This window comes from Lepisosteus platostomus, unplaced genomic scaffold (assembly GCF_059453375.1).
Source record: "Lepisosteus platostomus isolate fLepPlt1 unplaced genomic scaffold, fLepPlt1.hap1 Scaffold_30_H1, whole genome shotgun sequence".
Lineage (NCBI taxonomy): Eukaryota > Metazoa > Chordata > Actinopteri > Semionotiformes > Lepisosteidae > Lepisosteus > Lepisosteus platostomus.
The window spans coordinates 1,682,127-1,705,630 of NW_028291658.1; the positions used below are offsets into that span (position 1 = coordinate 1,682,127).

Here is a 23,504-nt window from a genome sequence, read left to right on the forward strand (position 1 = left end):
CACCCAGTGTGGCGCAGTGGCCTAATGGCTAAGACACTGGCCTCCTAAGCCAGGGATTGTGGGTTTGAGTACCATCTGGGGTGCTCCTGTCCCATTTTGAGCGTACAAATGTCCTTTTGATTTGCAAAGCTACAACCCCACCTTACTCAGTGAGCGTCTCTTCTTTTCTCTCACATACAGTTGGGAGAAAAACTTTTGTAAACAGCCCTTCGGAATGATGTGGATTTCTGCATGAATGGCTCCTAACATGTGATCTTATCTTTATCTAAGTCATAATAATTAATAAAGAGAGTCTGATTTAACAAACAACACACGCCCAACATTTGACATTGCTGTTTCTTTATTGACCAAATGGTTTAAACAATCAAGGTCATTGATGGAAAAAGTACGTGAACCCTTATATTAAGGAGCTAGTGGAACCTCCTTTATGACAAAAACCTCAATCCCCACTTTCTGTAGCGGCTGGTCAGACCTGAGCAGCGGTTAGGAGGTATTTTGGCCTATTCCTCTATGCAAAACTGTTTCAGTTCATGTATATTTTTGGGATGTCTTGCGCTGAACGGCCTGCTTCAGATCACGCCACAGCACTTCAATGGGATTGGGGTCAGGACTCTTACTTGGCCATCCCAAAATACGGAATTTCTTCTGTTTCAGCCACTCTGTTGTTGATGTACTCCTTTGTTTTTGTCATGCTGCATGACCCAGCCTCTTTCGAGTTTTAGATCACAGGCAGACACCCTGACATTCTGCTGTAGAATTTCCTGATACATCTTGGAATTCATTGGTCCCTCGATGATTGCAAGCCGTACAGCCTCCGCCATGTTTCCCAGGTGGGATGAGGTTTTGGAGTTGGTATGCAGTGTTTTGTTATCTCCAAACATAACGCTGTGCACATTTACCAACAAGTTCAACTTTTGTCATGTCTGTCCACAGAACATTGTTCCAGGAGTTGCTGTGGAACATCCATGTGGTCTTTAGCAAACTTGAGAGGGGCAGTGGTGGTTTTTTTTGGGGGGAGAGCAGTGGTTTCCTCCGTGGTGACCTCGCATGATCACCGCTCCTGTTCAGATTTCTTCTTATGGTGGACTCATGGACACAGACGTAAGACAAAGTCAACCACCTGTTCGCTAGATCCCATCCCCACTCAGCTAGTCAAAGATTCCCTCGAAGGACTGGCAGGACCTATAATTAGTATGATGAATGCATCGCTTGCGTCAGGCGTTGTACCTGATCAATTTAAGGTAGCGGTTGTTAGACCGCTCCTTAAGAAGTCAAATTTGGATCCACAAGTTCTTAACAACTACAGGCCTGTCTCAAAGGTCCCATTTCAATCTAAAAGTTTTGAGAGAATAGTTGTTGCCCAATGTCAATCGTATCTGGATTCAAATAATATACTTGAGAAATTTCAGTCTGCTTTCTGAAACTGCATTAACGAGAGTCGTAAATGATATTCTCTTAGCTACTGATGTGGGGAATGCAACAGTGCTTGTGCTTCTAGATCTTAGAGCTGCCTTTGACACGGTTGACCTCTCTGTTTTGTTACACAGGCTTGAGTTTGAGGTTGGCTTATCTGGAACCGTCCTTCAGTGGTTTACTTCACATTTTACTCATCGTTTTCATTATGTTCAAATATCTAATAATTGTACTGCTTCATCAACGTCACCAGTTCAATTTGGGGTACCAGACGGATCAGTGCCGGGACCAATATTGCTCTCTCTCTCTACATGCTGCTGCTAGGTAGGATAATACGAAAAAATAATATGAACTTTCATTCATGTGCTGATGACACTCAAATAAACATTTTGTTCACACCAAACGACAACTCTTCTATTATCACTTTAGTTAAATGCATTAATGAAGATAAGACTTGGATGTGTGAAAACTTTTTGTTACTCAACTCTGAGAAAACTGAGGATCTGTTGATCGGAGGCAACAATACTGATAGGACTACTATAACTTCAGCACTTAACTCAGAGGATTTAAACATTTGCCTCAAAGAGACAGCACGTAACCTAGGTGGCATATTAGACACAAGGCTCTTAACAACTTGCATTGATTTGAACTGAATTGACAATGTAAAATGTTGTGTGTGCTGTTTGTTAAACAAGACTGTCTTTATTGATTATTATGCGTCAGATGAAGATCAGATCACATTTTAAGAGCCAATCATGTAGAAATCCAGATCATTCGCGTTTTAAAAGTTGAGGGAAAAGCGAAACAGGTGGTTTTCCTTTGTTGCGCAGACACACGACGACACCGTAGGCGGCAGGACTCGAAGCTTCGCGGGGAGACCCCGACGGCTTTCTAGTCCATCGCCCTAACCACTCGGCCACGGCTGCAGCGCGCGCCGCCGCCGTCGCCGCCACTGCCTTCTTGATGCAGTCTAACATAGATTGCCGGGCAGCGGCGGAAACCTTTTTCAAAGTCGCTTTCCGTTTAACAACAACAACAAAAACTTTCACAAAATGCATGCTAGCAGACAAATGCGCCTCAGAGGACTTAAGGCTGGCTTCAAGTTGGAATGATAAAGTCTCCCCGTCCGGTCAGGAAAAGGGAACTTTGTTAGACAGAAAGAAGGAAGTAACAATAACGGAGAATTGTGTGCAAGGATTTTAGAAGCTGCGCAGCCCTGCAGTTTCAATAGCCCTTTTATTCGTGTTAGATGCTGGAATTGCCTTTTTTTGACGCTCTTACGAATGCGATGTCAACGAAAACAGAACAAAGCACAAAAAACCCTCAAGTCCTGCAGTTGGATAGAATGCCGTTACGCGTCCAAGCCGTATTTGACTTCATCCTACCATTGCAACACGGGGCGTATATGGAAACGAACACACGCTACGAATTGTCTCTAATCAGTCCCTACAGTTGTAAGGCGCCTGGAAGCGTGCACCCCCATCATTAATCTTTGCGCATCTGTGCAAGGTAAACTCTGGAGCAGTCTTTGAAACGGCTCAAAGGAAACACGTGATTGATTCCATGTGCATCTGGGGTTCATTTATTTATTTACATTTAATTCAAGGGAAAGGCTTGGGTCAGTTTCAGACGGCCTCCAACAGCGAGATTCAAGCGCCCCACCTTCAGCCCAATCTGCGCCGCCAGAACGACAACGGCTCCTCTGCTCTCCGGGGTGCAGTTGTGACCCCGTAACCTAAAGTGTTGGTGGCAGACAAATGGAGACTAACAGGTGATGTCCTAGGACATGACTACGTTGTGACACTCGGTGGGGATGGTGACCATTGCTTGGAAAAGAGTGCGAGGCCCCTTTAGAAAAACATTTTCTTAACAGGCATTCTGCCTCAGCCTAAACACCTATAGCTTGCAAAGCACATGCTATTAGACAGGCACCTCTGCAAGACCTTAAGAGTCTCTTAAACTAGTGATAGAAAGGTGTTCCCAATGGGCGATGTTCGGCTTTCAAATCATCTCTCCGTGGAAGCGCCGAGATGCAGCTGTTTAAGGTTTAGAAGCAGCTGACTGTTTCACTACCTAGCTGATCACTGTTAGTCAGGGAACTCAGAGGTAAAAAGCCTGTCTGAGAGACAATTCGCCGTCGATCAGTTCAATATGTTCCGTACCAGCTCGGCGCACCTGAGATCATCTTGGTAGCCGTGTAGCTCAGATGAGTGAGAGCGTGTGTGTGTGTACTACCGTGATTGGATGCCGGTCCTTCTCAGGTCACAGTAAACCTTCTGCTGCCTAACTTCCCTAATTTTGGGGATCCCTTTGAAAAAGCAAAGGAAAAAAAAAACTGGCTCTTCATCAGCGTGATCGACCCCACTCAGTGTGCCGCAGTGGCCTAATGGATAAGGCACTGGCCTCCTAAGCCAGGGATTGTGGGTTTGAGTCCCATCTGGGGTGCTCCTGTCCCTTTTTGAGTGTACAAATGTCCTTGTGATTTGTGAAGCTGCAACCCCACCTTACTCAGTGAGCGTCTCTGCTTTTCTCTCACATACAGTTGGGAGAAAAACTTTTGTAAACAGCCCTTCGGAATGATGTGGATTTCTGCATGAATGGCTCCTAACATGTGATCTTATCTTTATCTAAGTCATAATAATTAATAAAGAGAGTCTGATTTCACAAACAACACACGCCCAACATTTGACATTGCTGTTTCTTTATTGACCAAATGGTTTAAACAATCAAGGTCATTGATGGAAAAAGTACGTGAACCCTTATATTAAGGAGCTAGTGGAACCTCCTTTATTGACAAAAACCTCAACCCCCACTTTCTGTAGCGGCTGGTCAGACCTGAGCAGCGGTTAGGAGGTATTTTGGCCTATTCCTCTATGCAAAACTGTTTCAGTTCATGTATATTTTTGGGATGTCTTGCGCTGAACGGCCTGCTTCAGATCACGCCACAGCACTTCAATGGGATTGGGGTCAGGACTCTTACTTGGCCATCCCAAAATACGGAATTTCTTCTGTTTCAGCCACTCTGTTGTTGATGTACTCCTTTATTTTTGTCATGTTGCATGACCCAGCGTCTTTCGAGTTTTAGATCACAGGCAGACACCCTGACATTCTGCTGTAGAATTTCCAAATACATCTTGGAATTCATCGGTCCCTCAATGATTGCAAGCCGTACAGCATCCGCCATGCTTCCCAGGTGGGATGAGGTTTTGGAGTTGGTATGCAGAGTTTTGTTATCTCCAAACATAATGCTGTGCACATTTACCAACAAGTTCAACTTTTGTCACGTCTGTCCACAGAACATTGTTCCAGGAGTTGCTGTGGAACATCCATGTGGTCTTTAGCAAACTTGAGAGGGGCAGTGGTGTTTTTTTTTGGGGGGAGAGCAGTGGTTTCCTCCGTGGTGACCTCGCATGATCACCACTCCTGTTCAGATTTCTTCTTATGGTGGACTCATGAACACAGACGTAAGACAAAGTCAACCACCTGTTCGCTAGATCCCATCCCCACTCAGCTAGTCAAAGATTCCCTCGAAGGACTGGCAGGACCTATAATTAGTATGATGAATACATCGCTTGCGTCAGGCGTTGTACCTGATCAATTTAAGGTAGCGGTTGTTAGACCGCTCCTTAAGAAGTCAAATTTGGATCCACAAGTTCTTAACAACTACAGGCCTGTCTCAAAGGTCCCATTTCAATCTTAAAGTCTTGAGAGAATAGTTGTTGCCCAACGTCAATCGTATCTGGATTCAAATAATATACTTGAGAAATTTCAGTCTGGTTTCTGAAACAGCATTAACAAGAGCCTTAAGTTATATTCTCTTAGCTACTGATAGGCGGAATGCAACAGTGCTAGGTTGCAACAGTGCTAGGAATGCAAACGTTAGGTTGCGCTTCTTCATGCTGCATCGTCGGCATGAGTGGAGCTTTTTAAACGTCTGTACTTAGTGCGCCTCATAAGAAATCGTTTGTCCCCGTTCAAAAGAGATTGTGCGATGTCCTGCAGCGTTCGCAAAGCAAACCTTTGACAGTTTGAAAAGAGGAATTTATTCTGCTTCCTGTGCGTGCAGTAGTTACAAAGTTGAACGTCTTTACACTATCTGCTGCAGTTTTCAGTGGGCGGGCTTTGTCAGATGGCTTGGAAAAACACACTGTTTCGGCTCGGGAAACATCATGAGCAGTGTCCTGCATGTTTTCTGTGTATAGCTGTCTTTTAACGCATACAGAATTCATTTGAAATAATTGATTTCTCCAATTAAGAAAGGTCCCTTAAAGGATGAGTCAAAGTAACGTCTAATCGGATTAGTTTCCTTAGAGGTGGTTCAGAGTTTGCTCAAGAGTTTACCTTTCACAGATGCGCAAAGAAGAAAATTGGGGGTGCATGCTTTAAGGCGCCTTACAGCTGTAGGGAGCGATTCGAGACGATTCGTGGCGTGTGTTCGTTCCCATATGCCGTACGCCTCGGGGTGCAGTGCTAGGATGACGTACAATACCGCTTGGGCACGTAACAGCCTTATATGCAAGTGCGGGACGTGAGGGTTTTCGTTTGTTCGTTTTGTTTTGCTCTGCTTTGCTTTGTTTTGCTTTCCATCGCGTTGGTAAGAGCGTAAATAAAAAGGCGATTCCTGCGTCTACCACTAATGTAAGAGCTATTTCAAATGCGGCGTGGTGCGGCTTTTGAAATGCTTGTGGGCATTTCTCTGTTGTTGATTCTTTTTTTGTGTGTAACAAAGTGGCATTTTCATGTCCGGACGGGGAGACTTTATCATTCCGACATGAAGCCACCCTTAAGTCCTCTGAGGCGTGTCTGTCTGCAAGGCTTGTATTTTGGAAATGTTTTTTTGAAACGGAGAACGACTTTGAAATAGGCTTCCGCCGGCGCCTCGCGATCCAGGTAAGATTGTAGCAAGAACGCAGCGGCGGCGGGGCTTGCTGTAGTCGTGGCCGAGTGGTTAAGGCGATGGACTAGAAATCCATTGGGGTCTCCCCGCGCAGGTTCGAATCCTGCCGACTACGTTGTCCGCCTCCAGTCGGTGTGTTCCGGCGCAAGCAAAGAAGCGCGCCTCCTTGCTGTTCCTGGTGGTTTTAAAACGCCCAATCGCTTGTACCCGCTGCCTTGGAAATAAGTTCTTCAGCGTCCGCGAATGACATTTTGCATCTGGAAGCAGATGTCGACGCGTTTTGCACAGAGCACCAAAAAACCGTCTTTTTTGAAGGCCCAGGCACTGAGCATTGGTGGTTCAGTGGTAGACTTCTTGCCTGCCACGTGGGAGGCTCGGGTTCGATTCCCGGCCAATGCAGTGGCTTTTGCAGCGAGCAGCTCCATCACTTGCATCCCCTTGCAACTCGCAACTGCAAACCCACTGAAGCTAAGTAGGTGCGAGCCAGGTCAGTACCCGAATGAGGGTGAGCTACAGGGAAAAACAAAGCTTCCAGCTGGAAGCGGTGTTAATGGTGCCGGCGGGGGGGCACTCACCCTGAGGTCTGTGCGGGTCCCAATGCCCCAGTATAGTGACGGAGATGCTGTGTTGTAAAAGGGCGCTGTCTTTTGGATGAGATGTAAAACCGAGGTCACAGCGCTCTGTGGTCATTAAAAATGACCACCAAAACCTTTGACAAAAGCTCTTGGTAATTGATGGTCTTCAATAATGCTTCTCCTTTAGGTACATTTTAAATCAGCTGAAAAATGCTGTGAAATGGGGGGGCACTTCAGGCCAGTGTAGGATTTGGGTTACAAGAACCATGAAACTGCACGAGAAAGCCCGTACACTGAATTACACGGCTTTCTATTCAAAGGAGGGCAAAAGAAATTCCCTGAGATCGATTTTTTGCAGCACAGAGAGGATCGATGTCGTGAGGCCGGTTAGCTCAGCTGGTTAGAGCGTGGTGCTAATAATGCCAAGGTCACGGGTTTGAGCCCCGTACAGCCCAGGTCCTTTTCTCCTCTCTTACCAAAGCTGTTAGGTTCCTTTCCGTGGTGAGATGGGTTGTCATGCAACGCAGCCACATAGTGCCGACAGACAAGAGTGTTGCGGGAGAAGAGAAAAGTGTTTGAAGATTTAAGAGTGTCTTAGGTGGAGCCAAAATCAAGTGTCACAAATGCAAGTGGTTGGATTTCCAATGTTTAATATGGTAAAAATAAGCAGAAGTTATCTGCCGGTCCGGCACAGTCTGCCATGCTTTTGTCATATACTGTAAAGTGGTGTCGAACTGGGTGTCGAACTGGAGCCTCACCATTTGCATATGTGAGGCTCCAGTTATACATCGAGTGTCACATTAAATGACAAAAATGAAGAGAGTTAAAGCAGCTGGAGAGGTTTTCTTACAACTTTTGAGCTGACACAGTTTTGGAAAATGTTTCCTTCACGCTGCACTGTACAACATAGGCAGCCAAGAGTCTCCAAAACAAAACAGAATTGACAGATAGGAGAAAATTCCCACTCGTCCTGAAGTTCCCAAAATTCAGCACTGAGCGTAAACAAAGTGTCTAAGTAGCGTGGGAATGCTAACCCTAACCCTAGCTGGAGTTTGAGCAATCCAGCACTGAGCGTAAAAAGATGAGTCAATGTAACGTCTAATTGGATTAGTTTCCTTAGAGCTGGTTCAGAGTTTGCTCAAGAGTTTACCCAGTGGGCATTGATTCGTCGAATACAGTATATTCACGGCGAAAATACGGCTATACGGGAATATACGTCGCCTCGACGTATAATCAACGTCGAATTGCAACCGTAAAATCGACGACATTAATAAACGCATATATAACGTTGAAAACACATCTAACACAGTGCCTGAGGCTTTTTACTGTATGTATCGTGTGTACGTATAGCCATATTTTCGCTGTGAATATACGTATATTCGACTAATCAATGCCCACAGCTTGGCATACAAGGGTTTTGCGGAGGGGGTCTTGCCACCTGCCTGAAAAAAAACAGTAAAATGTTTGAGGGCCTATAGAGTTTCTATTTTTATTTTCTTGAGAAAAGTTGATACCATTTCCTGGACACCCCGTCTCCCATCAGTGCGCGGTGCCCGGGGAAAAATCTGTAGGGGTGCTTCTGAAATTCTGAGGGGGGGTGATATTTCAGTTGAAACGGAGCTGTATGGTGCAGCTACCCAGATGAAATCTCGCAGCTATGCCATTGATTAGTGCTTCATGATAGAAAATAACGACTAGCAATCTGGTATTTGCGATGAAGTTCAGTTTCACATTTTTCGTCACTCTCACGGTTTGTATTGCCTGGAGCGAAAAGTACCATAAGCGTTCATTCTTGCAGCTACATGGACGTTCTGAATCGTTAAGAAAAAAATGTTGTAAAACCAACAGAAAGCACAGACTGCTATAACTAGTCCTAGTTATATAATGATTTTAAGTATAATGATAAACTACTGCAAGGAATCGGTCCACCTGAGCAAACAGGATCGTAATGTTGACACTCAATAACGACACTGATATGTGCAGTTCCTGGACGGATAGCCCTCCTGCCCATCAAACAGACTGAGTGACTGTTCGTGTCATTTAGTGTTGTCTGACCATTGACAAAGTACAACTATTTTTTTAGGGCGCAAATTAAGTTAGGTAAATCTTTTTGCCCAAAACTGAAGGGGCGACATTCCTCCCTCCCCCCGTGATGCCAGGCCTGTCCCCATCCTATTCCATAATGTCATTATACTGTATATAATACCATACAACAGTGACCGATCCTTACTAACTGCATGTGTTAAAATTGCACATCAGCTCATAGCAGGGGGCACATAGCCGCGATGTATTATCAATGTTAAATTTCAACCATTATATCGACAACATTAATAAACGCATACGTTGAGAAAATATCGAACCCAGCATATTTTCCGGTTATATACCACAATGCATTGCTAGTATTCGTTGGTCACCATTTTGTACACGTTTTTCAAACGTAGAAGTATATCCGCAAATATCTCAGCAATCCTCTTTTGACGAGCAAGTATGAACAATAATAATACTATCTGAATACATACAGATCTTTCTTAATATTATTTTGATTAAAATAGTACGTGAATAAGCAAAAAATGGCACATAAAATAGTGTGAATGGGGAAGATGACACAAAATCGTTTTGCCGTTTCTCTATTCTTATTCTATGTTGTACTTTCAAACTTTGGGTACTCTTTAATTAGGACAGACTTTATTGCTCAACTGCTATGATGCAAGCCAAATTTGATGCATTTATTTCAGTTTTGAGCTTAGTAAACCGTTCATTTTTTAGATTATACTAAAGAAGATATTAATCATCATTTATTTGGGAAGTAATATTATATAATTTTCTATACTATTTGCAATAGTATAAATGTGTTATACACTATCAGGGGCTGCTTTTTTGTGCACCTCATCTACAACAAGGGTTTTTTTCATTTATGTTTGTGGACCTTCACCATTTGAGGAAGTGAGTTAGATAAGAAAGTTACAGGTATGGTGAGCAATGACTGACAAAGGCACGTACTGCGTATTCCTTACAGAAGAGTAAGCAATTTGTTCTAAAAAACACCGGCTAAAGTCAAACATAGTTAGCAATCTTATTACTTAAATAGAATTAACATCAATAAACTGTAAGGTGCTGGTACATGCGAGTAGATTTGATCTTCTATTAAACAAAAATGCAAGTACAGCTCTAAAAAGGTCAACCTAGACTTCTGTAACAGATCTGTTCAGGTCATCGCTGTTCCTCTGACCTTGTGAGTCTTTGGAATTTTAAAAGTGTATTTTGCTTGCCTTTCATGTGGTCTGTGTACAAGTCACTGTGGCGTATGCGGTCCTACACAGCCTTGCTATAGACGTGACGAGCCTCCGCTATGTTGCAATGGAGAACAGGTTCAGTATGGAGCTGCCGAGAAAATTCAGCTGGAAAGCTCGTTGCAGAAAAGCATCGTTATCTGCGTCCAGCTGCAAAGCGTCACTCGTGGGTGCTGAAGAATCGATTTCCAAGGCAGTGGGTCTAGGCGATTTAGAGTGTTAAAGGTCCCAGCGAAAACAAAACAGCGCTGGTCCTTTTTCATGCACGCACGAGAGCAAATGCAAAGGACACCGTAGTCGGCAGGATTTGAACCTGCGCAGGGAGACCCAAACAGATTTCAAGTTTGTTGCCTTAACCACTCGGCCACGATTACAGTAAATACGCCAACTGTTGGCTTCTTGCTACAATCGAACAGGGAGTGCGAGGCGGCGGCAACTTTTTTCAAGTTCGCTCTCCGTTTAAGAAACCTTTTACGCCATACGTGTAAGCAGACACACACCTCAGAGTACTTAAGGGTGGCTTCAAGTTGGAATGATAAAGTCTCCCCGTTCGGACATGAAAATAGAACTTTCTTAGACAGAAAGAAATCAACAACGGAGACATGTGGACGACGATTTCAGTCACTGCACTTTGAATAGCATTTTTACTCGAGTTACAGGAGATGCACGAATGGCCCTTGACCTACGCTCTTACGAATGCCTTGGAACATTCAAAGAGAACAGCCCTCAAGTCCTGCGGTTTATTATAATGCTGTTGCGTGTCGAGGCAGTATTTGACTCCGTCCTACCGTTGAGACACGGGGCGTACTGTAAATGAACTGCACCTGACAGCTTTAGAAAAACACCTGGGCTCAGTACGGTGCTGAGAGCTCAGCGTTGCTGTTGTTCTAATTAGCACGCACTGCATCGGCTATGACCCGAACTTTTCAATTATTCCGATCAGTAAGTCAACACGTAGTCCACATGAAAGGTAGAAATATTCTCTTGTCTGTCTCTTGTTTTTATAGAACTGAATGTCCCTGACAATGTACTGTTAGTTTTAATTGAAGAACGGCATCTGTGTTCAAATATACCAGACAAGTTTACGTAACTGCTCATGCAACACAGTTGTAATTAGTCAAGAAATAAAGTCGAACAACAGCTGCGAGTTTGATTCTGAACGTATGAGATTGCAGCGCCTTTTACTTCCATTGACAAATGATAGATATTCGAAGAGAGATCCTTCAGACCAGCAAGCAAACCCACGGCTATTTCGGTTTTCTATCTAGGCAACGTTGGTGTCTGCAATAGCATACATGAAAGCGTGATGCAATTTCTGTGGCTACATTTGTTGCACGTCATGCACAGTAAGAGTGTTTCTAACACCAAATACAAAGTCAACAATTAGCGATCACGCCTTCTCCTCAGTTAACCCACTGAAACCTTGCTGTTAACAGTTCTTTACTGCGTGCTTTACGAGCACCTACATATTGTGTCGGTTCTTTCAGCTTTATTCATTAGATTTTCAAAGGCATAAGTAGAGCACCAGAGGTGCGAACACAAAGTGTGTGGTTACCTGAAGAATTGATTTCCATGGCAGCGGGGACAAGCGATTTAGCGTTTTTATAGCACGAGGAAAGGAGAAGCGGCACTACGCCTTTTCAGCGCAGGCACAAAGCGACGTGCGGCAGACGCCGTAGTCGGCAGGATTCGAACCTGCGCGGGGAGTCCCCAATGGATTTCGAGTCCATCACCTTAACCACTCGGCCACGACTACAGCGAGCTCGCCGCTGCCGCATTCCTCCTATAATCTAACACGGAGTGCGAGGTGGCTGCGGAAACTTTTTCAAAGTCGCTCTCCGTTAAAAAAAAAAATACCTTTCACAAAATACGTGCCGGCAGACAGACACGCCTCAGAGGGTTTAAGGTTGGCTTCACGTTCAAATGATAAAGTCTCCCCGTCCAGATGTCAAAATGCAACTTTGGCAGACAGAAAAAACATCAACAAACCACAAATGTGGACAAGGATTTTACAAGCTGCACCACACTGCACTTTCAAAAGCATTTACATTCCTGTTAGACGCAGGAATTGCCTTTGATTTGCGCGCTTACGAACGCCATGGAAAACGAAAAAAAAGTAAAGCCCTCAGCTCTTGCACTTGATTATAATGCCGTTACGTGTCGAAGCAGTAATTTACGTCATCCCACCACTGCAACACGGGGAATAGAGGGAAATGAGCACAAGGTGAGATATTTTTAATCTGTAAGGCTTCTGTAGTTTCTTTTTGAAATCATTGTTACAACATATTATGTAAAAGCATGTTGAAAAGAATCTACCTGCATTCCAGCGGCCCTGAGCAAGAGGCCGCTGTCCAGGAGGAAGAGATGCCAGAGGCTGCTCTAGAAACTGAAACAGAAGCGGATAAGGAAGGGGAAGATGTGAGCTCTGAAGAACTCTATCAGCAGTAAGACTTTTTATTTTTCAGATGTATCTATTTTTTACTAAAATTCTATTTGTCTTATAGGTATAAAATGTTTAAACCGGTGTTTTATATCCTTACAGGCCCTGAGTAGTTAAAAAGTATCAGCAGGCCGGAAGAGAGTGGCCCAAGCTGGACTCTATAGAAAACACTCCCTGGATGCTCCTCTCCTGATTGGATTCAAACAGTACCTTACCAAGGATCTGGGAGTGGCAAATTATTCTCAGGAGGTATTTATTTTTTAAAGGCATTAAAAATTAAGCAATGGTATCTTCATTGTAAATGTTTTTGTTTCTTAGCTTAAAATTCACCCATGTGAAATGATGTCAGCCATAAACGTCATGACTCTATATTTCCTACCTGAATCTATTCTACTTAAATTATTACATTATACACAATTTGAGTTCATTTTAAAAAGTAAAAGGTAATGAAAGGAATGCATTTTCATAAGAAAGATAATACCGATATGCATGTGATAATCTTCCTTATATCATGTAGTGCGTCATTTGGACATTTTGTGGGCTTGAAATACAAAGAAAATCATGTTCTATGGTACAAGATAAATACCAAACTTAAGCTTTTATTTTAATTAGATTTGTTTATAAAGCATAAGCAATCATTTATTACATCGCTTCTTGAATTAAATCTTTTGACAAGAGGTAAGACTTCTATTTTACATTTAAACCCATGTTTAGCTGTGTTTTTTAGATTTAACTGAACCAATTTCTGTGTGTGATAATGTCCTTGAATTCTGACAACATCACACTAAATTACATGATATAAAACAACTAATGTTTCTAGAGATAAAGTTTCTGGGATGCTTCTAATTACTTTTTATTACCAGGGACAGTTTAATTCACCTTGTACAGTACTGAAAGACCAAGATGCTTTTTTTAAAAGTTATTTAACATTTTATAGAACTTTGTCTACTATGGCAACATGATGAGCTTGGTGAAACTTGGAAAAATACTGCTTGGCCACTTATCTTAATATAAAGATAGGATAAAGGTTTATCTTTTGCACCTACCTGACCCCCAGGGAAGGTCAATGCTTTCTAAGTTGATGGTTCCCTACAGTAGACTGTACCTTATCTTCAAAGATAATGTATATTGACCCAAATCAGTTTTGGAATCCAATCTACTGACAAGATGGAGCACATCCTTTTTTCAGGATTTTAGCATCATACGTTTGGTATATTTAGTCCCTAATGCTGAAAGAAATGATCATAGAACATTTGGACACTTTGTGGGCTTGAAATACAAAGCAAATCATGTTCTATGGTACAAGATAAATACAAAACTTAAGCTTTTATTTTAATTAGATTTGTTTATAAAGCATAAGCAATCATTTATTACATTAATATATGTGAAAATAACATTTTAGCATCATACGTTTAGTATATTTAGTCCCTAATGCTGAAAGAAATTATCATAGAACATGACATCTAACCTTACCTGTGGCGTCTTTAATCCCTATTGCTCAATGCACGGTGAAAGCATTGCATACATGTGTCTGACAATGAGGAATGGGCCCCTGAGACAGTCATTTGCATGTTTCACAAACGATCGTATATTACTAGAGATTCTGTTTGGGATTCAGATGTGCATTCGGACAGCAATCCCTTTCAAGAAATGATATGTTCTGGATGAGGTCAAAGGTGATGGAACACTGTATTTAGGATGTGCTTGCAGTGATTGTGTGTCTCCTGCTTCAACGCAGTGATATATAGATGTGCTCCTGTAATTTATTGGTACATGCCCAGGGCAGTAAGCAGTCTGAGGATTTATTTCCAGACGGCATAGAGCAGTGAAGCAGTGAAGTAGTGCAACACACTGGATCATTATATTATTAGAATCTATTCTACTTAAATTATTACATTATACACAATTTGAGTTCATTTTAAAAAGTAAAAGGTAATGAAAGGAATGCATTTTCATAAGAAAGATAATACCGATATGCATGTGATAATCTTCCTTATATCATGTAGTGCGTCATTTGGACACTTTGTGGGCTTGAAATACAAAGAAAATCATGTTCTATGGTACAAGATAAATACATAACTTAAGCTTTTATTTTAATTAGGTTTGTTTATAAAGCATAAGCAATCATTTATAACATTAATATATGTGAAAATAACATTTTAGCATCATATTATTACATACAGGTCTCTAGCTTCAACACAGTGAGATATATATATGCTCAGTAATTTATTGGTACATGCCCAGAGCAATAATCAGAATGAGGATTTATTTTCAGACGGGCTACAGGTAGTGTTGTGAAATACTTCAACACACTGGATCGCAGATTTAGACCCCCTTCACTCTTACTCCTTAAAAACCAAAGAAATGAAGATATGTAGCAATCACATTGTAACAGTGGTGACAGTGACTTAATGCTTATACTAGTGGACTTCTGGTACCTTTAGGGTACGGTGTTCCCTGAAGGGCTCTCAAACCCCGCATTTCAGATGCCTAGCTGTATCGCTGATGTGTTGCACCTCAGAATCACTTTTAAACCTTACCTCTGCTATCTTTAATCCCTATTGCTCAACGCATGGTGAAAGTATTGCATAAATGTGTCTGAAAATGAGCAATGGGCACCTGAGAGTCATTTTCCTGTTCCACATGCAATTTCAACATTTTCCTTGGGAGACATCAAGCCAGCAAGCCACTGCTGTGGTTCAGTGGCCAGTGTGGAGTTCAGTGGCCCTGTTGTACACAGAAAGCACATTGAGTTCCTTGGACATGAAAAGTTCCAGATAAAAGCCATTTCTCATCCTTTCTCTTGTTGTCGATGTTGCTATTGTATGTAAAGGTGGCAACTTGCTCAGCGAGCAGGCGGAGCACACACCGAATGCAGATGTGTCTGAGTGGTGTGTCCAAGTGGCTGCAAAAGGACAGCGCTCCCGGGGCGCCGTGGCTTAGTTGGTTAAAGCGCCTGTCTAGTAAACAGGAGATCCTGGGTCCGAATACCAGCGGTGCCTTTTTTTGTTCTGTCTTCTTATTATTCCGATCAGTAAGTCAACACGTAGTCCACATGAAAGGTAGAAATATTCTCTTGTCTGTCTCTTGTTTGTATAGAACTGACCCTGACAATGTCCCTGACAATGTACTGTTAGTTTTAATTGAAGAACGGCATTTGTGTTCAAATATACCAGACAAGTTTATGTAACTGCTCATGTGACACTCAGTTGTAATTAGTCAAGAAATAAAGTCGAACAACAGCTGCGGTTTTGATTCTGAACGTATGAGATTGCAGCGCCTTTTACTTCCATTGACAAATGATAGAGATTCGAAGAGAGATCCTTCAGACCAGCAAGCAAACCCACGGCTATTTCGGTTTTCTATCTAGGCAACGTTGGTGTCTGCAATAGCATACATGAAAGCGTGATGCAATTTCTGTGGCTACATTTGTTGCACGTCATGCACAGTAAGAGTGTTTCTAACACCAAATAAAAAGTCAACAATTAGCGATCACGCCTTCTCCTCAGTTAACCCACTGAAACCCTTGCTGTTAACAGTTCTTTACTGCGTGCTTTACGAGCACCTACATATTGTGTCGGTTCTTTCAGCTGTATTCATTAGGTTTTCAAAGGCATAAGTAGAGCACCAGAGGTGCGAACGCAAAGTGTGTGGTTATCTGAAGAACTGATTTCCATGGCAGCGGGGCCAAGCGATTTAGCGTTTTTATAGTACTAGGAGAGGAGAAGCGGCACTTCACCTTTACCGCGCAGGCACAAGGCAACGTGCGGCAGATGCCGGAGTCGGCAGGTTTCGAACCTGCGCGGGGAGTCCCCAACGGATTTCAACGCAGTGCGAGGTGGCTGCGGAAACTTTTTCAAAGTCGCTCTCCGTTAAAAAAAAATACCTTTCACAAGATACGTGCCGGCAGACAAACACGCCTCAGAGGGTTTAAGGCTGGCTTCACGTTCAAATGATAAAGTCTCCCCGTCCGGATGTCAAAATGCAACTTTGGCAGACAGAACAAACATCAACAAACCACAAATGTGGACAAGGATTTTACAAGCTGCACCACACTGCACTTTCAAAAGCATTTACGTTCGTGTTAGACGCAGGACTTGCCTTTGATTTGCGCGCTTACGAACGCCATGGAAAACGAAACAAAACTAAAGCCCTCAGCTCCTGCACGTGATTATAATGCCGTTACGTGTCGAAGCAGTAATTTACGTCATCCTACCACTGCAACACGGGGAATGGAGAGAAATGAGCACGCTACGAATCGTCTCAATCACTCCCTAGAGTCGTAAGGCGCATTGAAGGGTGCACCCCCATCATTAATCGTTGCGCCTCTGTGAAAGGAAAGCTCTTGGGCAGTCTTTGAAACAGCTCGGATGAAACACTTGATTGCTTCCATGTGCATCTGGAGCCCACCCAGTGGGCAAAAGACGTATAATATACGTCTATTAAACGCATACCTTATACGTCTAAATGTGGTCTACAATTCGTCTAGAATGAAATTCTAATATACGTCTAAAGTTATACGTCAATTATACGTCTATGTTTAGACGTTCATTATACATAAATGGTTGGAGTTCTATTATACGGATAAATTTAGAGGACTATTATACATATATGGTTGGAGTTCCGGATAACTTTAGAGGTCTATTATACGGATAACTTTAGAGGACTATTATACGTATATGGTTAGAGGTCTGTTATACGTATATGGTTAGAGGTCTATTATACGGATAACTTTAGAGGTCTATTATACGTATATGGTTAGAGGTCTATTATACGCATAACTTTAGAGGTCTATTATACGTATATGGGTAGAGGTCTATTATACATCAAAGATAGATTTTATAGGTGTAGAAACAAGTAAACCAAGCCAATGATTAGATTTAGAAATGTATTCTGAAAATACACATTCACACCTGAAACATATGTATTTCAAATTATACATTGTATACAATCAATCAACAATCAACATATGGGCAATAATCATAAAAAACACAACTAGTCTTAAACTTCAGCTACAAATTCTGGTAACATGGCAATATACAGTATAGTAATGACAAACACAAAACTAATTACATTAACACACTAACTCAAAACCACATTTTGATTCAAATATACACTTTAAAATGTACAACTTCTATATTTCCAAGAAAAAAAAATATTACAATGGAAGTTAAGATGATTTTTTTCCACTATTTGCAAACCCTGTCTAATTGTCCTAACAGTTAGAACCAAAAACCTATTATTTTCAGTGTCCAGATCTCCTGGCCCCCTGCCTTGCATATGCATTCTTCAAGTAACACATTGCATGCTCCTTTATTTCTTTTTCTGTTGATGTAGGGTGGGACTTCAGCACCGCAGCTAGGAGAAAATTATATAATATTACTTCCCAAATAAATGATGATTAATATCTTCTTTAGTATAATCTAAAAAATGAACGGTTTACTAAGCTCAAAACTGAAATAAATGTATAAAATTTGGCTTGCATCATAGCAGTTGAGCAATAAAGTCTGTCCTAATTAAAGAGTACCCAAAGTTTGAAAGTACAACATAGAATAAGAATAGAGAAACGGCAAAACGATTTTGTGTCATCTTCCCCATTCACACTATTTTATGTGCCATTTTTTGCTTATTCACGTACTATTTTAATCAAAATAATATTAAGAAAGATCTGTATGTATTCAGATAGTATTATTATTGTTCATACTTACTCGTCAAAAGAGGATTGCTGAGATATTTGCGGATATACTTCTACGTTTGAAAAACGTGTCCAAAATGGTGACCAACGAATACTAGCAATGCATTGTGGTATATAACCGGAAAATATGCTGGGTTCGATATTTTCTCAACGTATGCGTTTATTAATGTTGTCGATATTATGGTTGAAATATAACATTGATAATCAGCTATGAGCTGATGTGCAATTTTAACGCATGTAGTTAGTAAGGATCGGTCACTGTTGTATGGTATTATATATAATGACATTATGGAATAGGCTGGGGACAGGCCTGGCATCACGGGGGGAGGGGGGAATGTTGCCCCTTCAGTTTTGGGCAAAAAGATTTACCTAACTTAATTTGCGCCCTAAAAAAATAGTTGTACTTTGTTAATGGTCAGACAACACTAAATGACACGAACAGTCACTCAGTCTGTTTGATGGGCAGGAGGGCTATCCGTCCAGGAACTGCACATATCAGTGTCGTTATTGAGTGTCAACATTACGATCCTGTTTGCTCAGGTGGGCCGATTCCTTGCAGTAGTTTATCATTATACTTAAAATCGTTATATAACTAGGACTAGTTATAGCACTCTGTGCTTTCTGTTGGTTTTACAACATTTTTTCTTAACGATTCAGAACGTCCATGTAGCTGCAAAAATGAACGCTTATGGTACTTTTCGCTCCAGGCAATACTCTCCAGTGAGAGTGACGAAAAATGTGAAACTGAACTTCATCGCAAATACCAGATTGCTAGTCGATATCTTCTATCATGAAGCACTAATCAATGGCATAGCTGCGAGATTTCATTTGGGTAGCTGCACCGTACAGCTCCGTTTCAACCGAAATATCACCCCCGCTCAGAATTTCAGACGCCCCCCTACAGATTTTTCCCCGGGCACCGCGCACTGATGGGGGACGGGGTTTCCAGGAAATGGTATCAACTTTTCTCAAGAAAATAAAAATAGAAACTCTATAGGCACTCAAACATTTTACTGTTTTTTTTTCAGGCAGGTGGCAAGACCCCTCCGCAAAACCCTTGTATGCCAAGCTGTGGGCATTGATTCGTCGAATATACGTATATTCACGGCGAAAATACGGCTATACGTATATATACGTCGCCTCGACGTATAATCAACGTCGAATTGCAACCGTAAAATCGACAACATTAATAAATGCATATATAACGTCGAAAACACATCTAACACTAGGAGTATACGGCACTCTGCACAGTGTACGAAGTAAATTATTTTCGCAGTAATTAATTTACACGTGTATAATAAATATAGTAAATATAATTAATTACTGCGAAAATAATTTACTTCGTACACTGCGCAGAGTGCCGTATACTCCTAGTGTTAGATGTGTTTTCGACGTTATATATGCGTTTATTAATGTTTATTTCACAGCGTCGTGCACCTTTTCATTGCTCTCGCTTTCAGAGCCTCCGCACGGCACACGACTCGACATCAGGAAGCACATTGAAGTGAAAGCAGGGAGCGCTGCGACATGCACTGTGCAGATCCCGCCACACTAAGAGGTGAGTGGGTCTGTTCGATGCACAAAGAACGCTTTGATAAGCGTCAAAGGCAAATCATTCCGAGTTGGTCGTTTGTGTTTTCCGTTCAGACGCGAAATGCTGAAATGATCTCTCGGCTCCTCGGTTGTCATTTCTGCTCCGTAAAGGAATCACAGCACGAGTCGGCTTCCAGCACGGTGGGTCGGGACACGATGCCGGGGGTCGGAGAGAGAGATGTCTTCCTCGTTAGTATAGGACCTGTCACGTGGACCTGTCACCTGTCCCCACCTGTCACGCGGGAGACCGGGGTACATCAGGACGCGCATTGAAGTGAAAGCAGGATGCGCTGCGACATGCACTGTGCAGATCCCGCCACACTAAGAGGTGAGTGGGTCTGTTCGATCACAGCGCTAGGCGAATCCCCAATCCCCTTTTGTGCGTGGCGACAGAAGAAGTCTGGTCTGTTTCCGCCCGGTTTCGATCCGGGGACCTTTCGGGTGTGAGGCGAACGTGATAAACACTACACTACGGAAACTGTGGTCAGATGTGCCCAGCGGCCCAGCGCTGAGCTTCGCCAATGCGATTCAGCTGCTTCCAGTGCCTTTATTGGGGTGCGCTGATGGACCGTGCTCTCTCTCCAGAGACCAGCACGCCTGTCATGGACGGAGCAGGAAAGACGGCGCCACATTCTACAGCCCTCTCCACGCAATCGACGAAATCGGGCTACTGAAGTGGAGAAAATCGCCTCTCCAGAAAGTGCAAATATCATCTTGGAGAGTATAAATCCTATTGCCGAAGGTCAGCCCTGTCTACCAGAGTGACCCTCCCACCTCCTGCAGCGATGGTCAGCTCGTCTCACACGCGAGAAGTTTCGGCTGGAAACAAGCGCCCCCTCTTCTCGCACGTTTTGCACGTTGAGTAGTTTTAATGCGGCTCCTTCGTACACAGTGCTGATCTTTTGGAAAGCAGGAGGCAAAATTGACACGTTCCCATACCGGGAGTCGAACACGGGCCATCTGGGTGAAAACCAGGAATCCTAACCGCTAGACCATATGGGAGTGCGCAACCCTGCTGTTCCGGGCATCATGCAAGCAAACTACATAAATATGAGAAAACACGCAAGAGAGTTGTCACTCAGAGTGTCGAAGGGTCGATGTATACTGGGGCTCAGTTGAAATGCAACGTCAGGACTTTCCCGAATTATGTCACACGAAGAGAGCACAGCCTTTTCCGCCCTGCCCCGTGTGTATCGGTAACTCGCCGTGATCGTATAGTGGTCAGTACTTTGCGTTGTGGCCGCAACAACCCCGGTTCGAATCCGGGTCACAGCAGAATAGGGGCGTCTGCTTTTACTACTTGCACGAGTGAAAGCAAAAAAAAGCCAATTGATGTGAACGAACGGCGCTTTACAGAGGAGTACTGCCTGACTGGATCGTTGATGAACGACAGGGACCACTCCGACCTCTTCTCGGGTTTCTTCAATGACTTACTAAGGATCTTCTTCACATTCGCCCATGCAGGGGAAGCCAGTTACACCAAAGCAAACGCAGGAAAGTGCAATTCAAGCAGAGACCAGGAGGGACTTGTTTACACCGAGAGTGGTTGGAGAATGGAACAATGCGCCCAGCCCTGTTGCTGGAGCCGATTCTTGATGAGATCTTGGGCTCACTAAGAAGCCCCCGCTGGATGCTAATCTTTCTGTTGTTCTTGCAGGTCCTGCGCTGCTTTTGAGCCGACAGAGCTCGTCCTGATCTGTCGGCACAGCCCAATTGCAAATGATCGGCTCCGCATACAGAAGGAACGTGCGTTTGGTACAAGAGTGCATGAAGGCACCGGAAATAGAGGTGCGAACGCAAAATGTGTGGTTATCTGAAGAATTTATTTCCATGACAGCAGAGCCAAGCGATTTAGCGTTCTTATAGTACCAGGAAAGGAGAAGCAGCACTTCGCCTTTGCCGCGCAGGCACAAGGCGACATGCGGCAGATGCCGTAGTCGGCAGGATTCAAATCTGCGCGGGGAGTCCCCAACGGATTTTGAATCCATCGCCTTAACCACTCGGCCACGACTACAGCGAGCTTTCCGCCGCCGCATTCTTCCTATAATCTAACACGGAGTGCGAGGTGGCTGAGGAAACGTTTTCAAAGTCGCTCTCCGTTAAAAAAAAAACCTTTCACAAAATACGTGCCGGCAGACAGACACGCCTCAGAGGGTTTAAGGCTGGCTTCACGTTCAAATGATAAAGTCTCCCCGTCTGGATGTCAAAATGCAACTTTGGCAGACAGAAAAACATCAACAAACCACAAATGTGGACAAGGATTTTACAAGCTGCACCACACTGCACTTTCAAAAGCATTTACATTCGTGTTAGACGCAGGAATTGCCTTTGATTTGCGCGCTTACGAACGCCATGGAAAACGAAACAAAACAAGAGCCCTCAGCTCCTGCACTTGATTATAATGCCATTACGTGTCGAAGCAGTAATTTACGTAATTTACTGCCTGAAAAAAAAAACAGTAAAATGTTTGAGTGCCTATAGAGTTTCTATTTTTATTTTCTTGAGAAAAGTTGATACCATTTCCTGGACACCCCGTCCCCCATCAGTGCGCGGTGCCCGGGGAAAAATCTGTAGGGGGGCGTCTGAAATTCTGAGGGGGGGGGTGATATTTCGGTTAAAACGGAGCTGTACGGTGCAGCTACCCAAATGAAATCTCGCAGCTATGCCATTGATTAGTGCTTCATGATAGAAGATAACGACTAGCAATCTGGTATTTGCGATGAAGTTCAGTTTCACATTTTTCGTCACTCTCACGGTTTGTATTGCCTGGAGCGAAAAGTACCATAAGCGTTCATTTTTGCAGCTACATGGACGTTCTGAATCGTTAAGAAAAAAATGTTGTAAAACCAACAGAAAGCACAGACTGCTATAACTAGTCCTAGTTATATAAAGATTTTAAGTATAATGATAAACTACTGCAAGGAATCGGTCCACCTGAGCAAACAGGATCGTAATGTTGACACTCAATAACGACACTGATATGTGCAGTTCCTGGACGGATAGCCCTCCTGCCCATCAAACAGACTGAGTGACTGTTCGTGTCATTTAGTGTTGTCTGACCATTGACCAAGTACAACTATTTTTTTAGGGCGCAAATTAAGTTAGGTAAATCTTTTTGCCCAAAACTGAAGGGGCGACACTCCTCCCTCCCCCCGTGATGCCAGGCCTGTCCCCATCCTATTCCATAATGTCATTATATATAATACCATACAACAGTACGATCCTTACTAACTGCATGCGTTAAAATTGCACATCAGCACATAGCAGGGGGCACATAGCCGCGATGTATTATCAATGTTAAATTTCAACCATAATATCGACAACATTAATAAACGCATACGTTGAGAAAATATCGAACCCAGCATATTTTCCGGTTATATACCACAATGCATTGCTAGTATTCGTTGGTCACCATTTTGGACACGTTTTTCAAACGTAAAAGTATATCCGCAAATATCTCAGCAATCCTCTTTTGACGAGTAAGTATGAACAATAATAATACTATCTGAATACACACAGATCTTTCTTAATATTATTTTGATTAAAATAGTACGTGAATAAGCAAAAAATGGCACATAAAAATAGTGTGAATGGGGAAGAT

The 23,504-nt window shown here is 42.9% G+C and overlaps 5 non-coding genes across 5 annotated transcripts; 1 reads left to right on the forward strand and 4 right to left on the reverse strand.

Annotated features, from left to right (window-relative positions):
* The first annotated feature begins 6,343 nt into the window (after nucleotides 1-6,343).
* On the forward strand, nucleotides 6,344-6,425 carry trnas-aga (transfer RNA serine (anticodon AGA)). Its single transcript has one exon. It is a non-coding gene; the product is annotated as a tRNA-Ser (tRNA).
* A 4,042-nt stretch (nucleotides 6,426-10,467) lies between these two features.
* trnas-uga (transfer RNA serine (anticodon UGA)) lies at nucleotides 10,468-10,549 on the reverse strand. Its single transcript has one exon. It is a non-coding gene; the product is annotated as a tRNA-Ser (tRNA).
* A 1,300-nt stretch (nucleotides 10,550-11,849) lies between these two features.
* Nucleotides 11,850-11,931, reverse strand: trnas-cga (transfer RNA serine (anticodon CGA)). The gene has a single exon. It is a non-coding gene; the product is annotated as a tRNA-Ser (tRNA).
* Nucleotides 11,932-20,833: 8,902 nt separating this feature from the next.
* On the reverse strand, nucleotides 20,834-20,905 carry trnae-uuc (transfer RNA glutamic acid (anticodon UUC)). The gene has a single exon. It is a non-coding gene; the product is annotated as a tRNA-Glu (tRNA).
* A 930-nt stretch (nucleotides 20,906-21,835) lies between these two features.
* Nucleotides 21,836-21,917, reverse strand: trnal-caa (transfer RNA leucine (anticodon CAA)). The gene has a single exon. It is a non-coding gene; the product is annotated as a tRNA-Leu (tRNA).
* Between the last annotated feature and the right edge of the window lie 1,587 nt (nucleotides 21,918-23,504).